At 40.2% G+C, this 24,916-nt stretch overlaps 1 long non-coding RNA gene across 4 annotated transcripts in view; it reads left to right on the plus strand.

The window, feature by feature from the left end:
- The first annotated feature begins 208 nt into the window (after positions 1-208).
- The window catches only part of LOC116037564, a 102,653-nt gene continuing 77,945 nt past the window's right edge, over positions 209-24,916 (plus strand). For all 4 annotated transcript variants that reach the window (XR_004101892.2, XR_004101891.2, XR_004896841.1 and 1 more), the window contains exons 1-2: positions 209-587; positions 1,527-1,594. This is a non-coding gene — a long non-coding RNA (uncharacterized LOC116037564). The remainder of the gene's footprint in view (positions 588-1,526; positions 1,595-24,916) is intronic.

Consider the following 24,916-nt stretch of genomic DNA (forward strand, 5'->3'; position numbering starts at 1 on the left):
AAAAAAAGTTTGCATGTCTGCACAGAAGGACACAGGGATATTGTGAAGGCCTGTATTTGAAATCATACACTGTCAATCTCCTCCTGTATTCCCAAGCCGTCATAGAAAAACACATTCAGCCACTAATTAAACTGATGTTTCCTCTGGCCAATCAGAGGAGGAGGTTGCGGTAACCCGTCAGTGTGCGGTGTCCTTTGCCCTTTAATGCACGTGACGCGCAGCTGCCAGGAGGTCAAGATTATCATGGATGATTTGCGATTGTTTGTACGTGCCTTTAGTTAACTCGGGCGTCCTTATTGGGCTGTGGAGTGAAGACTCGTTAATAGTTAAATAAAGATTCACCTGGTGCAGCTAAATGCTTGGTGCAGCTAAATATTCCGTAGCTAGGCCACCACTAAACATGCTTGCAAATAAGTTAGCTAGCTAAACATTACACTAGCAAGTTAGCTAAAATTGAATGACGCATAAGCCGATGGTGACGTTCTAACCCCCTTGTTTGCTCTGGCGGTGAGGGAAGAGTGATTAAAGCTGTTAACTTCGAGAGGGACACGATCTCCTTTTTCTTCGGGAAAATGATTTGGACCCTGGTGAGTGTAACTACAGACTGTCAATAGACACTTAAGCTCTCACTTTTAGTGCCCCGTTATGAATCTGCATCAGTGGAAAAGCCTTTGCCAGAAATAAAAAATATTTTACCACGAGGTGTACAGTGTAAAACAATATACACATTTCTAGAAACAAAAACGTTACATTTAACGTTAGGCTACTGGACAGATTGAATGCTCCTACATGAGTCCTACATTTGTCATGTTTCTAGAGAGTGAATGTTTATTTATGATATGGCAAGTAAAATACGGTATACAAGTAAGTAAGTAAGAAAGTAATATATGGTATACTACCTGTCAAAAGTTTGGGGTCACTTAGAAATTTCCATTCCACTCCATTATAGACAGAATACCAGGTGAGATCAGTTGCATTGTTTTTTTTTAACCAGGGCAGCAGTTTTCAGATTACATTATGTGTTTACGTAATTGCAAAAGGGTTCTCCAATGTTTTTAGTTAGCCTTTTAAAATGATTATGTAAACAGAATGGGCCTTTGTAACACTGGATGAATGATTGCTGATAATGGGCAATGTAGATATTGGATTAAAGATCAGCCACTTCTTTCTACAACAGTCGAGAACCCTTTTGCAATTGTGTAAGCACATAATGTAATCTTAAAACTGCTGCCCTGATTAAAAAAACAATGCAACTGATCTCAGCTGGTATTCTGTCTATAATGGAGTGGAATGGAAATTTCTAAGTGACCCCAAACTTTTGACCGGTAGTGTATGTTTTAAAAAAAAACAAAACTAATGTATAACAGAAATTGCACATAAATGATGCATGGGCCTACATCTAATTTTAATCTTTAGTGTCAAAACCTTCCTTGTGAATCTTTTGATGTTAGATGTGTTTTTTATTCATGGAGTCCTTGTTTTCAATGGAACTTTACATTATTTTCTGCCCATTACATTGTACCCAGGAAATCGCTGAGTTGGAAGTGGGATCTTCTCTAGAAGACCTGTCCAAGGTTTGCTCCAGTCTTGTCCGGTAGGCTGTTTCCATTAGCTCTTTCTGTGGATGTTGTGTCTGAGTGACACTGTTGTGTATATTTACAAAGTACTTTGTGATAAAAATGCAGCAGGAAAGCAGTTTTTAAAACGCTGAGTTGGAAGCTGCAGAAACAGGTAATTGTTTATAGCACTCCCAAGTGTCTCCATAAATGCCTCTTTGATTCTAATACCAGGCAAACTAACAGGAGCTTTTCATTAACAGCATTTGCCAAATCAACATCTTAGGGGGAATATGAACATGTTTCCAAGAGCAAATGCTGTGATGGATGCTAGACAGAGTGTGTTGATAATTACACAGTGGATAATGGACGGAGGGCAGTAGCACATTGCAGGAGATGCTGGACCCAATGGGCCATGATAATTAACCAAAATCTTAATGACACTAGGCAAAATGATTTTCCCCCCTGACTCGTATATGATAAATATTTAATGTTTCATTACAATAATGATGGGAATGCAAAATGCCAAACCACTAACTGTCAAACTTTTGCTGCTGTTGTCTTGTAATTAGAGGAAGCTCTGTCTCCAACTGTCTTATTTCCCAGTGCAGCCTCCACCAGCATTTAACACTCTCATGAAAGAGTGGTGACAGGAAAGGGAATTGTGTGTAGAACACAGTTGGACTGCACATTCAAGAGTTTCCCGTTAATTCAGTACTTGGCATCCACTGGTGTGTGGATGTGTATCCTATTGACAATTAAGAGTTACAAAAGGTAGACCTACTTACAAAGAATGCAATACTTTGTGTACTTATGTTTCCAAGACAAGTGAACCAAACTTAGTTTTCCCGTGGATAGAAAAGCACTTTTATGTTACAAGAACAATCTATTACCAAAAGCCCTAAAGAATTGACTTTTTGTTACAGTTGTGGTCAGACAAATGAGTGGGCATCTTGTAGAAATGACGAAGTGAACCAGAGTGGTCTTATACAAACACATTAGTCAAGTTATTTTGACCACTTTGTGTAAGCTTGCTCTACACAGTTGAGAAATCCCAGTTCAATTTTCGTCCTGGCTGCTTTAACCCACATATACACCAGAGGCAGTGGTGATCAATACACTGTACTTGGCCATCATTATCAAGACTTATATCCCCTTCAGCTCAGGGCCCATTAAATCAGAGGACCACATTCTTCCCGCCCAGTGTCTCAACCACGACTCTTGAGTCACATTAAGGTCTGATTTACGTGTCTTTAATGATGGGCCACCCTTAATTAGCTGATGGCGCAAAAAACACAGCCGCTACGGAAAAGGATGACCATCTAAGGCTCAGGAAGATGTTTGCTTCGGGCCACTCGCAATCTGTCATCCATATCAAGCTGCGCTCACATTGCAAAAACAGCTTCCTCTCGTGGCTGTGGCCATACCTCATGTGTTGAGAGATGCCAGAGGCAATAATGAATCCTCGCTGAGACGCCCGATCCCTTGCATAACTTCAAGATTTCAGTTATGTGAGACCAGCAAGGTCTGTAACTTCTCTTTCATGAAGTGTTTGCTGTCAGACGGTGGACTCTGATGACTTCTTCCTCTCTCTTGTTTTGGTCACAATCCATTGGTTCCAGCCTGAGAGGCTCTCTATATCATTAGCAAAAAAATAATTTGGTTAGTTTAATGGAGTGACTTAGACTAAGAAGTTGTTGCAACAAGAATACCCTGAAGTGACTTGAGATGTATTACCACAGTAGCCGTGGCTGCTCATTAGCTCCTTGCAGTGTTATTGCAGTTAGGCTCATAAGAAACCTGCATAATATCCATGCACGGCTGTAAAAGAGAGACGGCTGATAAATTGCATAATAACCAGATTAGCAATATGTCACACTAAGCCTCTGGCAAAATGGCAAGGGAATTGGGAAGATTCTACCCTCCCTGTGAGATGAGAAAGATATAAATAGAAACCTTGAAGCACAATTTGTCAAGTTACATGAGCAGAAATGCATTCCCCTTTCAACCCCACCTAAATATGTAAGGTTTTAAAAGCAGATTTCATCAAGTCATTATCAAATGGTCATGTATCCGTAAAAGACATTGACACAAGACCATTGACAATATCAGTCATTTGAAAACCTCTAGTTTGTGAACTGTATTTCATAGTGTGGGACTGCAAATATGATGTAGGGCATGGCAGTCTTCTATAAGACAAACTCTGGCTATTGCAACGTGACAATGTGTTCTATTAGGCAAAATTATGTCTTGACGATCATTTTGGCTGTTTCAAAGCTAAAAGTCAAATTGGATTGTGCATTTTTGTCAACGGCCTGGCTGAACACTTTGGTCACCAATAAAGTTGCAATACTCATAAAATGTGATGAACTCCGAAAACAGGTTCTTCTACATTACATTTAGACTTATTTGGTTTTGATGTATTGCTATATAAATAGTACATGAATAGAGGAACTTTTCAAAAGGCACATTAAACTTTTTATAAGGCACTTTATTCCTCTTTTACACAAACGTGGCGGGGCAGAGAAAGAGCCTTAGTCAGTTTGCTGAATGAAAATGTATAAAACTAATTATGTTTTTTCACATGAAATTCTGACACGTGACCGTGTGTTATGGCATTCGCATGTTGAACTCCAAAGGCAAACTGACACATTTTTTCAAGTTGCCTCTACTTACAAAGTGCCATTGTGATGTAAAAGACATCATTTAGAGAGCTTTTAAAGCCTCTTTGAGCTTAACTGAGCATTTGGATTCTCATATTCTGCACCCAGAGATGTGTGTTATTTATCTAACAGGCTCACAGGCCTGGAAGTTCAGTTTAGGTGTCATCAATTCTCTGCCTTTTTAAAAAAAACAGTTGCATATTTAGACAACTAAAGGTAAAAGTAAGGTGGTGTGGTGGAGAAGAGAACATTTAATTAACTCATTCTATAGAAATATCACTGACTACAAACAAAGAATGGAGAAGCAGCTTCTTAGAAAGAAAGAATAAGACAACACTGTACCACTGTACCTGACTATTTTATAACTACAAAAAAAAAGGAAAGATGGAGAACGATGGCTGGTTGGTAACTTAAATTCAAATTTGACATTCATAATAATATAAGCCACAATCTTTCCAGCACGCTTCAGAGTCCTGGTGGCGTATAGGTCCTGGAGTGGCGGCAGATTGCAGCCAATCACCTTCTCAGCTGACCGAATGACACGCTGCAGCCTGCCCTTGTCCTTGGCAGTGGCAGCAGCGTACCAGATGGTGATGGAGGATGTGAGGATGGACTCAATGATGGCTGTGTAGAAGTGCACCATCATTGTCTTTGGCAGGTTGAATTTCTTCAGCTGCCGCAGGAAGTACATCCTCTGTTGTGCTTTCTTCACGAGGGAGCTGATGTTCAGCTCCCACTTGAGGTCCTGGGAGATGGTAGTTCCCAGGAAGCGGAAAGACTCCACAGTGTCAATTGTGGAGCCACAGTTTCATATTTAAATGTTATGAAACTGGAAATTTGTGCTGCTAGGACATAATGATTGTCCTAATGGCATACTCATGACAGAACACATGGTCCATTTAAAAAAAATAAATAAATAACGAGTTATCCTTCGACTCTGTTTGGAGAAACAATGTTTTGTCCTCTGCTCAGTATTTTGATAATGAAGCTCACTGCAGGTTGGTTATTTTGCTTCCACATTTCTCAGAGGAGCTAAACTCAACCTTACATTGCTTTCTCACCAAGTAAAAAAAAATTGGCCATCACAACCTTTTTGTTTATTTATGACTCGCTTTTTTTCTAGTGTGCTTGCAGTAGTCTGCACTTTACCGGTTTACTCTCTGTCGTAGTGGCAAATATAGTTTGTTTTTCGCTTCTTGGTGTCAGTGGAGCTGCTGCGTCTCTGTTCTCTACAGGGCAGCAAATGAAAAACGTTGTGCGTTTCAGTGACGTTGCAAACAAACCAAGCCATGAATTTAGAACAGAATACTGGCTAGAGGGGAGCGGTTTGGAAAGTAATTACATCAAAGGCTGTTGTGGGAATATTTACCACACAAAAATTGCTACTTATGATAAGCAAGGCCCCACAAGGCAGTAATTAGGTACTCCTGCCTTATGGCCAGTGCATTGTGGCTCTTTCTCATGCTAAATAATTCTTCTTACATTTATGAACCTGCCAATGTGTAGGAGCTATGGCGAGTGCTGAAATATATCGGTGTTATTGTCTGTCATGCCTCTGAATGACATCTCACTCACTGATCCTCTGCAACTTAAGTTTATGTATGTATGTTGTGAGTTTGAATCACAACATAATTGTGTTAAAAGTGGATATGTTTTTGTTTTTAACTTGCCCTTATCTCTCAGTAAAGTTGTAGTGTTCTGCATGGCTTCTATCTTGGGAGCTTCCTGGATGCCAACTCCTCACATTATCTTACTGTAGTCTAGTGAAATGAAGTGAGCTGTGTGATATCACTGCATCCTCGTCTTTGTCAATGATGTACAGCCAAATCAGCTGCTTCAGAGTGCTGGGAAGCGCATGACCTCTTTCTGTACCTATCCTGACTGTGTTTAGCCATTAATAGTTGAGGAGTGTGTGTATCTGTCTCTTGTGCATGAACTTTCTCTACAATGTTCATGTACACCCCCCCCCCCGAAGCATATAGAGCCTGTCAGACGGTGTTGACCTACATAGTCACTGTCGTCATGGATGCAGAGGTGGGTTTTGACAGCATTATATAGTTTTGGTTGGCAAGAAATTATGGTTTACCCTGTTTGGCCAGCAATGTGCTACTCTGTTTAGCAGTGTGGTCAAGTCTGTTGTCACAGAAATGCGATTACTATAGTTTTGTCCAGTTAAATTTGTCAGAACCAGGCTGAAATTCCCTCATCGCATTTTCCACCATCCTCTGTTTGCCCACACACATCATTCATGCCATTTTGTGCTGATACAGCCCACAGTTGGCAGTGAGGGATGACAATCAAGACATTTTGCTAATACAAGTACCCATTCATTTAGTGTAGTATGCAAATTCTATTTTATTCCACAACAGAAAAATATGAATAAATGCTGTCAAATTTGCATGAATATTGCAATGGTTTGCAATCCTGCTGCACCACTGCAGGCTTCAGTAATGGCCAATCTCCTGTTCTCTCAGGAGAGAATTGTTGTGTGGGTAGTACAAAATGCCAAAGCAAAAATACTATATTCAGCACCCATAATATGAACGAGCAGCACCCCAAATATGATGTCCCTTTTCATACCTCCGCGCCGGCGACAAATTTCACACAAATGTCTAAGAAGATAAAAATTATAAAATGATCACATTTAATATCCAAGAGGTTAACTTCACTGTGACAATAGTCCCTTTCTGACCGGAGGGATTTTTGCAGTTCCTAGAACATAACGTTCCTAGAACCCTTTTTTACTCGTGTTCCGACTGGACCAATTTGGGGATTGTTAAGTTCCTCTGACCGCAGTTCCTGTAACTCTTTCAGCTCCTGCTTCTGGGCAAGGTCTTTTCTTTTTTTTCTTTTCCGCATAGGAACCCTTGGTGACCTAGCAACGTCTGAAACACAAACAGTACATATTCTTCATTGTCTGTTGCAATTCGCCTACGTATGCTAACTCATAAAACAAACGTCACGCATTCAACCAGCTAATTGTTAAAAGAATACGCCACTGTTTGTTGAAATAGGGTTATTCACCGTCTCCTCTATATTTATATAGGTGGGCGAGCGCATTTTTGTCTCAGTGCATGCATTGTCTTAGTCCGGCAGCGCCGCCGCTAGCTTAGCTTAGCGTAGTGAATGGAATCCTTTGCGTGATCTCTATGCCCAAGTAGCAGTGCTTTGGCTGTAGCCTACTTCTACCCAATATAGTCCCAAGTCAATATCTGCCTAGGAAATCGTCTAGTCTTAATCTGCATTGCTATTTGTACTCGTGAATACGCAGGCCACAAGAAGTAATTAGGTTTTGTTTTTGTTGTTGCTATTGGGTCACTTTTACTCACGACATGCTAACCGGCAACAAAGGATTCCATTCACTACGCTAAGCTAGCGCTGCCGGACTAAGACAATGCATGCACTGAGACAAATATGTGTTTGCCCACCTATATAAATATAGAGGAGATGGTGAATAACCCTATTTCAACAAACGGTGGCGTATTCCTTTTATGCTAGTTAAACTTACCCGTTGTTTTGTTTGCGTGTTGCGCTCTGCTCTTCTATCTTTTTCCATAATATTAATTAGGATCATATTACGCTGGAGCCTTCATCTTCTGTGTTTCTCTGTTAAGTACTCCAGCCTAGTCTTTAAAAGCCGCCGTTCGAACTCCGTTATGAGAATGCTGGCAAGGCACAACAGGAACATTCCGATGGCCTCCTCCATGCTCGTTTGTTGTATGTGGCGGTAAAGTTAAGTGACGACGCTATTAAGACCGTTGCCGTGCTTGCGTCACTCCCTTACCCCTGCTACCAGTTCCTATGGCAACTTGGCCAGTGCGAATGCAAATGGCAAAACCGTTTTTTTTACATTACATGTCATTTAGCTGACGCTTTTATCCAAAGCGACTTACAATTAAGTGCTTTCAACTGTGAAGGTTCAAACTCCCGACAACAAGTAGTAAGTGCAAGTACATTAGCTTTAAATAAGCAAAGCTACAAAGAGATACATAAAAATGCAGGTTCATGCAGGTTTTTTTTTATCCGTGGTGTAGTCGGAAGAGATGTGTTTTTAGACTTCGGCGGAAGATGTGTAGGCTTTCGGCCATCCTGATGTCGATGGGGAGCTTGTTTTTGGTAGCCAGGACAGTGAACAGTCGGGATTTCGTTGAGTGATTAGTTCTCCCTCGCTGTGAGGGAGAGTAGTTAGTAGAACTGTTTAGAAGTGGACTGTTCCTATAACTACGTTCCTGTAACTACTTGGTCAGAAAGAGGCTATTATAATGTTCTGCAAAAACACTTTTCTGGCCATTATTCAATTTGACATCATTTTGCACCATCATTATTACCATATCTGTGTCTGAAACTGCACAGGTCAGATTTAGATCTAAATTCTCACACACACTCACATCTAAGCCTACACACACGTCAAAATACACAGGAATGATTCACATCGGCCCTATTTTGACATCGGAACGATAACGATGTGTAAAAAAATGACCATATCGGCCGATATTATATCGGCGGCCGATATATCGTGCACCACTAGGCGCACACCTAAAATCGACCTGCAACGTAGTTTTTACATTTCCCCCAATTTAACTGTATTACTGATGCTTTGGTAATAAATACAGAAACAATGTGCTGTTTTATTTCGGTTCAGTCACATTTTAATTGAATGGCGCTTAACAAATGCACTTTCAGAAATGTAAAAGTATTATCAATGTACTGTATTACTGCCTCATACAGGCTCTCCCTCCTCTGTCTTTTTTTGTTAACACTGAAATAACAATCATATCTAAGGGGATTAAACTTCCACTGAAAGGGGAGTATCTAAGTACCCAGTGTGGGAAAGATGAGTGATGAGCAAGCCAGAGAGAGAGGAGCTCACGGCATTAAAAGCATTATTTGTTTTGATGAGGTAAATAGTTATATATTTGATCAGCAACCTTGTATTTAAAACCAAAATTAAAGTAACGTGCCGTTTGCTTATGGCCAGGCAAAGCAGCCTAAATGTATTTTTGTTTTCATAGAAGCGGTCTCCCCTCTCAGCTGTCACATCTCTACCTCTCTTACCCATGTGAGGGAGCGGTACTGTGGCGTGTGGCAAATGTCGGAGCTAACATTAGCATTGACGTAAAAATGCAAATACATCAGTGAATGCACAGGCAAGTGAGTGATATCCCTGCAGTTGTGGTTTTGAAATAAAATCCAGTAATTTTTGTCTGAGACCGAGACAACACTGAGTAAAAATGCGGTTGATTTTGTGACGAGACCGATTACTAAAACACTGACGAGGGCTACAACCCCGTCTCCGCTGACTGGAAGTGCTCGCAGACGGGGCTTAAGACCGTAAACGAAGTCGAGGGAAGAGAGGAGGGCTAATGTTAGGCCAAGGCTAACTTCTTATCGGCTATCACTACGCAGCATTTTCCTCGCCAATGTACGGTCTTCAGCAAAAAAATGGTTGAACTTCGGCTGCGGATCACCACTCAGAAATGGATTATGGACTGCAACATCATGATTTTCACAGAAACATGGTAACAATAGCGCAACAACAGCATGTGCATGTTTTGCCATGGTTGGCTTTTACGGACAATGAGTCTGGCACGTGACGCAAGGGTAGATGACGTTACCCCCGCAGTTGGCTAATCACTCACGGACCCTCCTCTTTACACACATATTGGCCAGCTCTGGCAGACTAGCTTCCTCCTAGTTTTTCAACTTAAAATTAAAAAACATTTTTTTTTTTTTTTTTATTTGCAGGTCGCAAAAATACTCGCACTGTCTCAAAAAATGGTCGCAAAATTGTGTCGCCGTCTGGAGCCCAGTAAAAAACCCTGCCCTAAGGTACTGGTATGAGTCCACCCTCTTCTCTTCCTCTCCCTGGATGACATCCAGAGCAGGGGGCCTGAGGCGGTAATTCTAGTTGTTTACTAAACTGACAAAGAAATGTGTTATTCCATGTTCATATTTGGGTACATCTACATGTGCACAATAATGCTGTGAGAAAAGCAATCCAGTCTGTTCAAGCCATTTATAGTACATGATTTCATAAACTGACAGGCCTCCATAATAATCCCATTTGCAAAACATAAAATATTATTTTGAATATCCAGAGAAAAGGGTGTCTGGAGTTTTGCTTCAGGAAAAAAAGTGCTCTGAGATATTTTAGGAGGCTCAGTGTGCATTGATCCTTATATAATCTGAGTGAGAGTGATTTGAGTGTATAATCTTGAAATCTGCATGAATAGCCAAACAGATGTGCAGAAAATCACAAGAGGTCATGGACTTATTCTACCAGAACTTGTTGCAGAGTTGGAAGATATAATTGCGGCTCCTATGCTGTGTGACTCGTGATTGGGAAACATGCAGCACAACCCTCAAATGAATGCAAATTACATGCACGTATTGTTGCTGCTTTAACCAGTTGAAAGGTTTAGCCCCTAATACATCTTCCAGGAAGTTGTGAAGAAATGATTTAACAGTACCCCAAAGAGGACACCGGAGGCTCTGTGTGAAACAAAATTAGTAACCATATCTAGTATAAGATAACCAATCTGCATCAAAAAGAAGGCAACATTTATTTTGTATAATATTAATCAAGACAGTGATGGTATTTTATTCAGTCAAAATGGCAAATTCTCTGAATTTATGCAGCAACAATATAAAAATACATTTACACAAATTTGAATTTAAAACATTTGTCATTTGTCATTTTCTCAAACTGTTGGTAAGAATCAGTGGATGGATATAAGGCAGTTCTATTCTGATCTGAAAGAAGGAAATTAAAATGTACTTGATTATTTATCAAAAAGCTGTTACCTCCATTTATTTTATGCACTATTCAGTGTGTTTACAAGGTTTGCTCATGTGTACCAGAATAAAACGTGTGTATATGTGGGAGTAGAATTGGGATCTGTGTACAGAAGCAGATGTTTTCCCCGGGGGGGGGGTGCAGTGCGCTCAGCAGTTTTTGGAAAAGGAAGCACGCTGTGCTCACTGTAATTGGTGCATGTGTTAAAGCCAATCCTTGCTGAGGTCCCTTGTGCAGTTATACTGCATCCCCACCTTCTTCCCAGTGGATTGGAATCCAGGTCGTTGCACTTCAGACATAGTAACTTGCTTATAGTGACTGAAGGGAGACAAATTACACTCAAAGATACTGATTGCTCCTTTTGAGCTCACCATCTATCTCTTCTGTGCATGTGTGTGTTGATCACATTGGTGTTTGATTCTGGCCCATGTGAGTTAAGTCATCAGAAATGATCTAGTGAAGGTTTCATGACCGTTTTTCCTACTAACACATTTATCTCACTACCTGACTTCAACCTTCACAGTTGACTTCTACTCTAGTTTTGTGATTCTTGAACAATGAGTATCTGTAAAATGATTGCCGCAAGAATGAAATAAGGCTGTTTACATTGCGCTGTAATGCATCAAGGGATCAACTTGATGTGTGGAGAAATGTTACCATTACAAGGCAATTTGGCTATTTCTGGGCCCATTATAGAACTGCAGTTTGCAACATCTGCTGTGTCACAACAGATTATGCTGGATTGACAATGTCAGTCTTTGGCACAGTTGTGTAAGTTAGTTTTAAGGTGAGACAATGAGCATTTAAGCATTTAACTGACTGATAGGAAAGGTGAATCTTACCAACTGTTACTGCAAAAAGTGTTTTCAGGCCAGTTACAGTTAACTAACTTAAATTAGTTTAGTACTTAAAATTCAGACCCATTAAAATGGTGTGTGGATTTCACAATTATAATCATTTAGACAAAAGCTATGCATATTATGTAGTACTATGCACTTTCTTTTCTTCTTTTCACCAAGTGTTTGTAGAAAGCCAAGGGGTGGCCATCATGTGTTCAAATGTCAGCCCTGGTCCATTTTGTATTTTGATTTCCTCCTGCAATTCAAAGACCTGCATGTTAGGTGAACTAAAGAGTGGCCCCTACACATGGAAATGAGTGATTGTGTTTGTGTTTATGTGTTGGTCCTACAATAGAGTGGTGAACTATCCAGGATGGATCGATTGTTTTGGCAGTTGTTTCCGAAATGTTGCTACTGTTGATAATGAGTTAGCTGCTCACTTTAACACTGAGAAACCTTTACAGTAAGAACCTCCCGGTAATGAGATTATCAGTGACAATAAACATGCGCATAAACAGGCAGATGAGTCAGTTGTACAGTAGATAAAGGCCTTGCAGTTGCTTTACAAAGCATATTATTGTGTTGGCTTCAGAGCTACAAATGAATATGGATATGGACAATATAATGATATTTTGGAAAAAGAATGTAACCATAGTGTGAATATATATGAGCAAACCATAAAAACATATATGCTGTAGAGCATAACTGACAAAAACAGCCATTCTCACTGTAAATCTTAACCACGTTTAAGTGTCTTAACCACGTTTATTTCACACGTCATTAATGTATCATTAAACACAATCTCATAAGGTACAATAATCATATATAAGCCGTGTGAAATGGGGAACCCCAAATAAGCTACTAAAAGCTTTTTGGAGGGGGCCCGATAACAAGAAACAACAGATAATATACAATCTAAAAACTCAATTTACCAGAAACACAAAATAGACAATAGAAAATACAACAAAATACAGACATTCTTAGACTAACATAGACAAATACTACAGACAGACAGACGATCCCAGCACAAACTATAGCATTTAAAGAATAATCATCAATCATATGTTATAAGCAATTTTTCCTTGAGGTTTTTCTTGAAGATGGAGACAGAATACGACACTTTCAAGTTTTCCTCAAGCTCTTTCCAAATCTGCGGTCCCCTACAAACTATACTCATGCTCGTACATTTTAACCAGCGTTTTTTGGCCAGTAATTAGGTGTTTTTTCCTTGTGTCATAAGTGTGCAGGGGATGATTTATTGGAATAAGCTCACACAAACGGTAATTTAACCTATGGATAACCTGGAATATCATGCATGCATTCTGAAAGACATTATATTCGGTAAGCCTTAATATACCCAGACGACGAAATAGAGGACGAGTGGGGGTATTGGGCTCGGACCACGTTAATGCCCGTATGATTATTTTTTTTCTGTAAAATCTGTAGTTTTTTCAAGTGGCTGGGAAAAGTATTACACCATATGACATTACAATAGTTTAAGTGAGGCTCAAACAGCGTTTTGTATAAGGTGAGAAGTGCTGAGTGTGGGAGAAAATGTCTTAATTTAAAAAATAACCCAACATATTTAGATAATTTTTTTGTTAGATGATCAATGACATTTGAAATTTAAACATTCATCAATATAAATACCAAGGAAGTGGTATTTACTCTTTCAATAATTTGGTCATTTATTTTAAGACAAACATGCCTGTTTTTCATTTGATTTTTGTTGGAATGAAACACAGTGTAGTTCGTTTGATGTTAAGAGATTGAAACCAAATATCTACATTTCTTAACTCTCTATTTACTGTTTCTTGCAGTCCAACTGGACTCTTATGTGACATAAATAAATTTGTATTGTCAGCAAATAAGGATGTGTAAAACCATGGTAGAATTTTCAAAGTCATTAATATATAATATAAAGAGAAGAGGGCCCAAAATGGATCCCTGTGGGACTCCAAATTTGATGGTTTTGCTTATGGAAATTTGTTCCTTAATATTTACGTATTGCTGTCTGCCAAATAAATAACTTGTAAACCAGCTAAGTGCTACTCCTCTGATTCCATAATGATGTAATTTATTCAATAATATATCAAAATCATTAGTATCAAATGCCTTATTTAAATGTAAAAATATACCTATACCACAGTCACCGTTATCAATGGCATCATTAATCTTTTCAATCAGATCTAGTACAGCCATACATGTAGTACTTCTTTTCCTAAAAACATATAAATGCACAGCAATGGATCTCATAAAATGATCAATTCATGTGATCCCAAAACTCACATTCACATATCAATCGCTGTATTCTCACTGTGTATACCACACTTAATGTCAAAAAAAGAGGATGAAACAACACCAGAACTACATTTCTATCCTGTGCGACATGAACCAAGCAATGGCCATTTCCTCATATTGATTTGCCAGCGCTAATGATCAGCGCAAAATCTTTCTTAACAGCTACTGATATTCCGTGGGAGATTTATAATATAATGCCCATATTCCTAATGTTTTTCATTGAGGCTCTGGCAGCTGGCTGGTCATGATGCTCCCTCTGTGCTTGTCAGATTACAGGCAGCCTAGACCCTGAAACCAGGAGACTATTTTTAGATGGCTAATAAGAATTTATTTAAGGCGGCGCCTTCAGTTGAAACAATATGTTCAGTGAACAGTACTGTCAAGGCAGAAAAATGGGGTGAAAAGTGAGCAGAATTATTAATTACCTCCACATCTTTGACTATATAAACAATAGAAGAATAAAAAAATGGATCTGGTTCATCTTTTTTTTCAGAACCACACTTGAAACATTAATGGCTTGCTGTGGTTTTAAATCATGTCCCACTTGAGCTACAGCAACTGTATGTGTCTATTGTATCAAATAAATATTTCAAGCTTCGACATGATAAGTCCCTCTTCCTGTGTCGCCTCTCCAAGGCAGCTCTTTGATACCAGATTCCTCTTTGCTGCAGTTTCACACGCTGTGGGCAGCTGTCATATGTAGTCCACGAAAACACATCTGAAACATACAATATTCATGGCAATATCCGCAAAGGCGTTTCCGTAGACACAACTGTTGAAAAATGCTCTCCCACTTTCACAATAAAACACCATTCATAACAGCCCTTACTATACGTAGATAGTTATTTTTTTAGCCAATTAAACTTGTACTCAATTATCCATCCATCTTCGTCCGCTTATCCGGTGTCGGGTCGCGGGGGGAGCAGCTCCAGCAGGGGACCCCACACTTCCCTTTCCCAAGCCACATTAACCAGCTCCGACTGGGGGATCCCGAGGCGTTCCCAGGCCAGGTTGGAGATATAATCCCTCCACCTAGTCCTGGGTCTTCCCCGAGGCCTCCTCCCAGCTGGACTTGCCTGGAACACCTCCCTAGGGAGGCGCCCAGGGGGCATCCTTACCAGATGCCCAAACCACCTCAACTGGCTCCTTTCGACGCGAAGGAGCAGCGGCTCTATTCCGAGCTCCTCACGGATGACTGAGCTTCTTACCCTATCTCTAAGGGAGACGCCAGCCACCCTCCTGAGGAAACCCATTTCGGCCGCTTTTACCCTGGATCTCGTTCTTTCGGTCATGACCCAGCCTTCATGACCATAGGTGAGGGTAGGAACAAAAACTGACCGGTAGCTCGAGAGCTTTGCCTTCTGGCTCATCTCTCTTTTCGTCACAACGGTGCGATAAATTGAATGTAATACCGCACCCGCTGGGCCGATTCTCCGACCAATCTCCCGCTCCATTGTCCCCCCCACTCGCGAACAAGACACCAAGGTATTTGAACTCCTTCACTTGGGGTAAGGACTCCTTCCCTACTTGGAGAAGGCACTCCATCGGTTTCCTGCTGAGAACCATGGCCTCAGATTTAGAGGTGCTGATCCTCATCCCAGCCGCTTCACACTCGGCTGCGAACCGATCCAGTGAGTGCTGAAGGTCACAGGCCGATGATGCCATCAGGACCACATCATCTGCAAAAAGCAGTGATGAGATCCCCAGCCCACCGAACTGCAACCCCTCCCCACCCCGACTACGCCTCGATATCCTGTCCATAAATATTACAAACAGGATTGGTGACAAAGCGCAGCCCTGGCGGAGGCCAACCCTCACCTGAAACGAGTCTGACTTACTGCTGAGAACCCGGACACAGCTCTCGCTTTGGTCGTACAGAGATTGGATGGCCCTGAGAAGAGACCCCCTCACCCCATACTCCCACAGTATCTCCCGGGGGACCCGGTCATACGCCTTCTCCAAATCCACGAAACACACGTAGACCGGTTGGGCATACTCCCAGGCTCCCTCCAGGATCCTTGCGAGAGTAAAGATCTGGTCCGTTGTTCCACGACCAGGACGGAATCCACATTGTTCCTCTTCAATCTGAGGTTCGACTATCGGCCGAACCCTCCTTTCCAGCACCTTGGAGTAGACTTTACCGGGGAGGCTGAGAAGTGTGATACCCACTCAATTATATCTAACCATATTCAAAATTTCACTAGGTTATAAAGCCACATTTTCATAAGACATAAAATATGGTAGCTTTCTAGATTAGAGATCCAATTAAAATGACTTGTGTAGAGGCAATAGCAAAATGCATTATACACTATAATTTTGCATATTTATGTTGCTCTAAAATTAGGCTTTTAAAGTAATTATTGTTTAATCTGTAGTGATTAATTACTCCCTTTACATACAGTTTGTATGTGACTGCACAAATAAAGCAAAATTAGTAAAGGATGACTCAAATTAGAGATTACCCGATACCATTTTCTTCCTTACCGCTTCCGATACCTGAACTTGAAGTACTGATCAAATTTAAAAAATAATATATGATGTATGAATGTGATATGATTGCTATCATTGTTGTGTGGCCCGGCTTGGGGTAAAACCTTTTGTAAAACATGAACAATTAAAGCTGCAAGCAGCGATGGACGGGCCCTCGCTCCTCTGCGCGCGTCGGGGTTACCGGCGGTCGCCGCTCCTTGCGACCGTGCATTTGCGCGGCACTCAGACACCGCAAATCGTCACCAATGAAAAGGGAACTCCCTGCTGAGTTCAATGATACCTCACACAAGACTCTACATCATACAGTTCTTTAGCTGTGACAGGGGGCATGGCCAAACGCATAGGGGTCGGGGCAAACCTTTACCAATTAAAAAGGAAGTCTCTGCTGAGTTCATTGATACCTCACATAAGACTACCTTAAACGGGTCACCAGTTATGAAAGGGGGAGTGGCTTAGGCATAGGGGGCGGGCCAAACCATAAACAATAAAGAAGGAACTCAGCTGAGTTCAGTGACACCTCACACAAGACTCTACCTTAAGTGGTTCAAATGTTATGAAAGGGGGTGTGGCCTGCATAAGTGGGCGTGGTTAAAGTATTGGGGGCGGCTCAGTATCACATGCAGACCACACATAAGTTTCATGTAAATCAGATGATGTTTGTCATATAAGGCTTATTTCCTGTTGCCAGCGGGGGGCGAATAATAAAGTTTATCAGTTTGAACATTAAATATACATTATTGTCTTTGTAGTGTATTCAATTGAATATAGGTTGAAAAGGATTTGACAAATCATTGTGTTCTATTTTTATTTACGTTTTGCACAACGTGCCAACTTCATTGGAATTGGGGTTTGTAAATCAAAATATTACTTCTGACCTGATTATACATATTTTTTTCATACAGTTTAACCAGGAATCATATTTAATTTAATCTGCAATTATTAAACAATACTTAATGTATTCCCATAAATGATAAATCAATTAGAGCCAAACACTGTTGCCTTACACTAGGGTATGGATGGGAGGCGTTGTTTGTAAAAACACAATGTATGTAAAAAAAGAAAATACACTATTTAGTGACTAGCTCTTTCAAACTTCAATGCAGCTTATTTCACATGTATTTCTTTTAATTCTCTTAATGGTGTCTCTTTTGAGTTTGTAGGACTGCATCTGTCAGGACAGATGCTGGGGCTGGGTGCACTCAGCTCCTGCTCAGCTGCAGCAACACCGACCCCGCTAGAACATGCCATGTCAAGTCAATATGGACCAGATATGTTTCCAGCACCTTGTTAAATCAATACCACAAATAAGTAAGGCATTTCTAGCAAGCTGTACCTAAATAAATGGCCAGGGAGTACATATAACGTATAATTGATTTAAGATACAGTGGTACAATAGAACCAACAGCTAATGTGATGATTGCATCAAGTCTGAGGCAATAACGTTTTCTACTAGGGTACAGTTACGCTACGTGTGGCTTTATACATCTGACAAAAAAAATGTGTATGCACACTGTCTTTGTGCATACAAACGGTTACAGTCATGAATCTACATATAGTTTTAAGCATCTAGCCCCTGATGTAGATGTGACCACAGCTATTATGCACAGATGATCCTGTCTATGGCAATTATTTTATTTTCTTGGTCACATTGGACTTCACTTTCCATGGTTCACTTTTAATTACAGTATATTCAATTTTCTGTGTTGCTTTTAGATTGTAACTTTAAGAGGCTAATCAATTATATTCTGATCAGCACCAAGTAGCATGATGTCAACAACTACAAAAAGGTTTGATGGTTTAAAAATAAAAAATGAATATCCATAACATGTTGTGTATGATTGTAAATAAACATGGTTGGCTTTAGATATGCTACATATAGTTGTCAGCTAAATGTAATAGTGTATACTGTAATACAAAAACTATGTGTCAGATGATTTTATATTCTTAGCATGCGAAAGATCAATTTATTGGTACGAAGATAGAGGTGCAATAATAAGCTATGCAAATTGACATCACTATTATATATGCACAATTTAAAACAACAACAATATTATCAGATTAGTTTCACTCAAAGCCTTTCTTCTTATGGTAATGACAATCTGGTATGTTGAGGTTGAGTACTAAAGCAGTTGGCATATATCATAAATAAGCAGCAGCTACAGAAAACAAAATGGGTAAGATACAATAATAATGACCACATTTCAAAAGAATAGCTTCAGTGCATTATGGTAATTCACTAATGAGATCAGTTCTAAAATGATTATAACACAGCTGTCGTGAATTATTTTTATCTGCCTTCCTGCTTTTTTGGGGGAGAAATAATCAAGACGTGGCACGGTGCCACAACTTCACCTTGAAGTGCTTTAACACCAGTTGGATGGCTAGCTGTCATGCTTGGAACCAGCCTTCAGGAAATGTAGCTGTGAAGAAAAATATCTGAGGGGATGTGAGCAAGAGAGCGGTTGCCATGACAATTCAGTGACAGACGGGACGGGAGGTGCTGGATGTTGGTTTCTGTGGGCCACAGGACGCCAGACAGGGTGTGGAGTAGCCAGGGATGTAATGAGCATTTTGAAGTGTGTTGATAGGTCTCGGTTCTGCACCCGGGCCTGGGAATTCATGGAACCTCCGTCCCCTGAATCCCAAATGCCTGTTCCAAATTGTATTCACTGAGCGCAGATTTTACAGGCGGCTTTTCATATGCAGATGAGTGTGTTTAATTGTTGCAGCGCCTAATTCGTAATGTATGAGAGGAAAGAGGAAATGCATTCGAGGATTTGTATTCAAATGGAATATTCAAGGCTTCTAATGAAATATTCTGTCAGTTTGGAGTTTCTATGGCCGACTCTGCCAGTGGAGCTGCTTTTAAGAAGAGAGGCAGGCTGCTTTAATGAGCCTCTGGGCAACCTCAGCCAGCCTTTTAAACTCAGCCTGTTTGTTTAGTGGCCTTTATTCTTTGTGTGCCGTGGACATTTCATTGCAGGATGATGGACCAGACGTTGCAATAATAGCTTGTTGAAATCCTTTGCATCCCATTTCTGTCTTGACAATAAACAGGATGAACATCCGACATTTTTGAAGTCTGCTTCCATGTCTTGATCTGTATTTCTGATATGCTTAACCACGAGGATAATCATGTCCTGTGGGCATAGAATACATTGTATTTTATCTCTGAAACATTTTCAATTAACACGAAGATGGAAATTGATACCCTATCAAATTTGGTAAAAATGGGCAATGATATTCCTACAGTGTTTTCTTTTTTACATGTTACTAATGGGCATATCCAGATTGCTTAATTAGTGACACACTGGATATGTTAATTATGCCAAGAGGAAGGAGCTGGAGTGTTAAATTACTTCCCAATGCAGTGGCTCATCCACTAAAAATTAGAGGCATTTTAAAGGTTTGAAATGTAATCACAAAGGTACAAAGAATTTAAATAACAGTAGCCTTGATTGTGTCCTGAGGTGAAACTGCAGCGAGTAAGAGCATTCTTTTACTCTAGGGAGGTGCTTATCAATGTTGGCTAAAAAACATTCCCTGTTGAGCTTTAAACTAATTTTTATTAGGTGTACTATCGAAGCTACTGAACTTTTGATTATGCAGTTCAATCAAAAGTCTTTAACAGAAAGTAACTGATGCTACATTCCCCTCTGAACAATTACATGCAGTAAATATTATTTGTATCCTTAAGAGTACTCCAATTTACAACACCAATTTAAGAAAGATAAAAGCAACATGTCCCTTTATTTTTTTTTCTCTGATTAAGTAACTACTTAAGTGCATGTTAGCCTTTATATTGTAGTAATCACTGTAATCATGTTATTGTAGACTGTTAACATCACAAATACAATTTTCACATAATGTAGTTAATATGGCCAACTGAGACCTAAAATAATGTGTATGGTACCCAAAAACTGCTGATCACTCTGGGTTAAATTCTGGAATACATATCCATGATCGTTTATTTAAAAGAGAAAGTCGATGGGGCTGGGACACCTAGAAAATACACCGATGAATGGAAAAACATTTTAACTCCTTTCAGTTTAGCTATCACTGTACTCCATAGAGAACGCTTTGCTCAAAATTCTCATTATTCTAAACTTGCTTGGAAACAAACAAAAAAATAACTATAGAATTTAACGGTAATCTGTTATGTGGATTTTCATGTTCATTTGTTTGGAGTCTAAACATGTTCACATCTGTAATACAATATTGCTTTCATGGAGCAGCATAGAACCTAATTAATCACTGCAGAAAAGAACCACATTCTATTTATAATGCACTGTAATTAGTCCGCATGCATAGAATGAAATTAGGGATTCTTACATTGGGTGTTAGGGGATCAAAGATGATTTATTGGGGCTATTTAAAGAATACAAATTAAAACAATAACTAATGCAATTCACACCCTGCTTGTAATCCTAAGAATATTTAAAGTTATCCCAAAAGAAACTTGGATTTTTAAACTAAGGAAAAGGGGTTGATATGTGGTCATAATTAGATTTGTACTGGAATAGTTATTGTTTTGTCCAACAGAGCCACCAGCTCAAAGTATAAAAACTCGGTTATCAATTTGCCATGTCTTGTTTTGTAGTTCTATTGTGCACTTCTTGCAAATATACAACATCACTGGGACCTCAGATGTTGCAATAGTTTTTTTGAGAGTGACTGCACACTGTTGGCTTATTTATTTGTGGATATAGAATCTCTCCCGTGTTTTCTTCTCCGTCTTTGAGGTTTAACTGTTCCCATTCAATATTCAAGCCCCCCTTTCTTGCCATAATAGGACCAGTGGTGTAGCAGATGGAGCTTTACAATGAAGCATGTGATGAAAATTAATTGTCCTGTGGTGCAGAGTGTTGCATGATGCTTTTATAAGTTAACAAATATTTAATGTGTCCTTCTGAGGAGAGAAAAACCATGAATAATGCATGTATCCAAACGAGTGTGTTATGCGAGCTGGATAGTTGAAGTGTAACTCCAGTCAGTGGTTACATTGTTAAGCCTTTTTCCCCTCAGACGTGTGATGAATCCTTCTGTTTGGATTGTGTGAAAATAGATAAGTGTGTTAACTAGGTTATCAATAATATTCAGAATAATGTAAGCAAAGGAAATATAAGTCGCAAACTACGCTTGTGTGTGGATGCAATGTTTATGTACGTGTGCAGAGTCTACTCTGTGTGAAGACCATATCTTTTAGATAGGCAGGGACGGACTGGGACCAAAGATCGGCCCTGGCATTTTCGCCCAGACCGGCCCACCGCATAAGATCACAAATACCACCCGTCCTTGCGCTCCCCTGAATATGTACATACCAACTCCTACTCCTCAAAACTACTAACGCCATGTAATGAGTAAGCAAGAATCAGTGAGAGTTGACACATTAAATATTTCAAAAAAGTGCCCTTTATTAATACAATAAAACGGTATACTCCTCATGAATCATAAAACAAGCTATATAGGGCTGTCGATCGATTAAAACATTTAATCTAATTAATTAATTACATACTCTGATTAATTAATCGAAATTAATCGCATACATAATTAACGGTGCCTGAACCGAAACCGAAACTTTTAAGAAAGAAAGGAAAGAAAAGAAAAAAAAGGGTAGTAAACAACAGTCGGTGACATTAAAGAACGGCTTGTTTATTGCTAAGGCCAAAATTAAATGATTTAATAATAATAATGTATAACAATAACAATAAGTTATTTCACTAGAAAACACAACCACCAGATGGGAAAAGGACATTTACAATAACTTCAAATGCACCACGAGGCTGTAGTTTACCAGTTTCATTGAACGCACCGTCTGTGTTGTTTCTCTGATGGCAGCTGCAGATTGTTACATACCGGTGTTGAATCCTCTACAGTAAAACAGTCAAACTTTACACCGTTTAGCGTTAGCTGTCAGCATTTTAACCGTGTTTAATCCAGCTACTAGATCAGAGAGAAGTGCAGACATATCATTGGCACCAGATTTCGGTAGCCAGGGTTGGCAGGAAGAAGATTTTTACAAGTAAATGTTCCAATTAATGATCCAGGCAGCACATTCTCGTCTCCCTCCTTCATTTTACAGTCAAATGGTGGCTAGAACGGCTCCGGGTCAAACGTCAATATGGAATGGATTAATCTGCGTTATTTTTTTTAACGCGTTATTTTTTCTCAGATTAATTAATCGAAATTAACACGTTATTTTGACAGCCTATATATATATATATATATATATATATATATATATATATATATATATATATATATATATATATATATATATAAAGAATCGGCAGCGGATGCAGGAGACCAGAACTGGGCTGGTTCTACGTCTTATTCTGGCCACAGACAGAACAGGCAGAGACAAATGACTTAACATCTGCCTCCATCGTCGGCCACCAGAACTGTCTCTGGAGGAATGTGAGAGAGCAGGCCACTCCCGGATGACAGCAGGGTTTCCCGCAGCACTTTGCAGCTTGGGTGGCCGCCTAAGCTGGGGAACCCTACCGCCTTAACTAGATTGTCAAAAAAAAAAAAAGTCCGCTGCACAAAAGGCCGTCAAGTGCATCTCGGACAATAGCGCGGACGCGCTTCACACCGCTAGTGGGCACGCGCGCCACACGGCCGAAATGAGAGAAAGAAAAACAGACGTGGTCCGTCGCTGTCTGGAGGATAACTAGCCAGTTGATATCGCGCGTGTGTCCGTGAGAACAATCGCCATTTCACCGTCGCGTGTGCGTCGGAGTTTGTCAACAAATGTGCGGCAGCTGGGGCATGCCCGGGCAGAGACTGGGTGAGTGGACTTACTGGAGTGTTGGCATATGGTGGGCAGAGAACATTTATTCTCTGTCCTGTTCTTCACATCAGTGAGGCTTTCTTCTCTTGTTTCAACGAAGTGAATACATGACGAAGTGACTGGAAATATCTATCACCTCTCGCGCGTGGATTCTCAACGTCCCGGCTGTTCCCCGGTCTTTGAGACACAGCTGGGTTTTTTTTTTTAATCACTACACGCGGTTCACAATACATGGTTAGTTAGCGTAGTTACACACAGTGAAATTACGTGTCTGTGGAATTGTAGTAATCTTGACAGAGACAACTTCTCACATTGAGCACACGAATGCGTGTCTCATTTATTTATATAGGGAAAACAATTCATTCACAAAACGGTGCCGTCCAGCAACCCAACCCCCAGGTCCCACGTGACGTCATCACATGCTTAAAGGGACTGCAATCCCTAAACCAACGTAATACACACAACATATTACATCAAACAATAAAGGTGAATTATGTCTGTCACAGTCACTACATGTCCTGTATTTATTTCACGCATACTATCTGCTGGAGTGTGTGAAGCTATCTCAGCGCAGTTTTGGAGAAGAGTTGTTGGGCAAAGTGGAAGAGAACGTGTCACGGAGGATAATGGGAGCAATGCCAGTGAAACTGTTACAGCACTTTTTTTGAAAATAGTTTAATGAGCTTAAAGTTGCACATTGCAACTGTTATTTTGAAAAGCTGGTTATTTATTAATTATTTAAATGTAATATTTAGTGTAGTGTGTAGTACAGAGTCTGCACTATGTATTAATTATATATTTAAATTTGATATTTAAATGCCATCGTCAGATGGCAAACCTACCACCTTAACTAACACATTTTCTGCGGGAAACCCTGGACAGGTAAGTTTAGAGCAGTGTTTCTCAACGGGGGCGGTACCGCCCACCAGGGGGTGTTCAGAAAATGACGGGGAGCGCTGGAAGCAATATTTTGGAAAGGGGGGCGTTGAGGTGCCCTTGGGGGGCGTTTGTTTGAAAGCTAGTTTAAACCAAAGAGTCACAATAACAATACATGTTTACACTTTAAACTACTTGCAAAAAACAGTGGTCTGAAACATTAAAACCTGCCAGTTCACGGCACTGCAACTGGACGAGACGGTGTATCATAACTCCTCTTCTCCTCTGTGCTTCTGTCAGCTTTGTTTGGCGCAGCTCCGTGTCATATAATCGGCATCGGCCAATATCAAGCCGATTAATAAGCAGGTGCATCTGCGGGCAGCCTAGTGTTAAAAACATGAATAGGCGACACTTTTTACAGCACGCCCAGACCAGCTGCCTCCAGCCCCTCCCCTCATGAATTCTTGCCGTGTGTCTCGCACAGTTACTTCAGGATCAGACGCTACCGTTAGCAGTAGCATGTTGCTGGTGTTCTTGCCTTGGGATTAACTGTACTAATAAAACCGTACAAAACACCGCGGCCACACCGCTGTGGAAGCTCC

Source organism: Sander lucioperca, chromosome 3 (assembly GCF_008315115.2).
Source record: "Sander lucioperca isolate FBNREF2018 chromosome 3, SLUC_FBN_1.2, whole genome shotgun sequence".
Taxonomy (NCBI): domain Eukaryota; kingdom Metazoa; phylum Chordata; class Actinopteri; order Perciformes; family Percidae; genus Sander; species Sander lucioperca.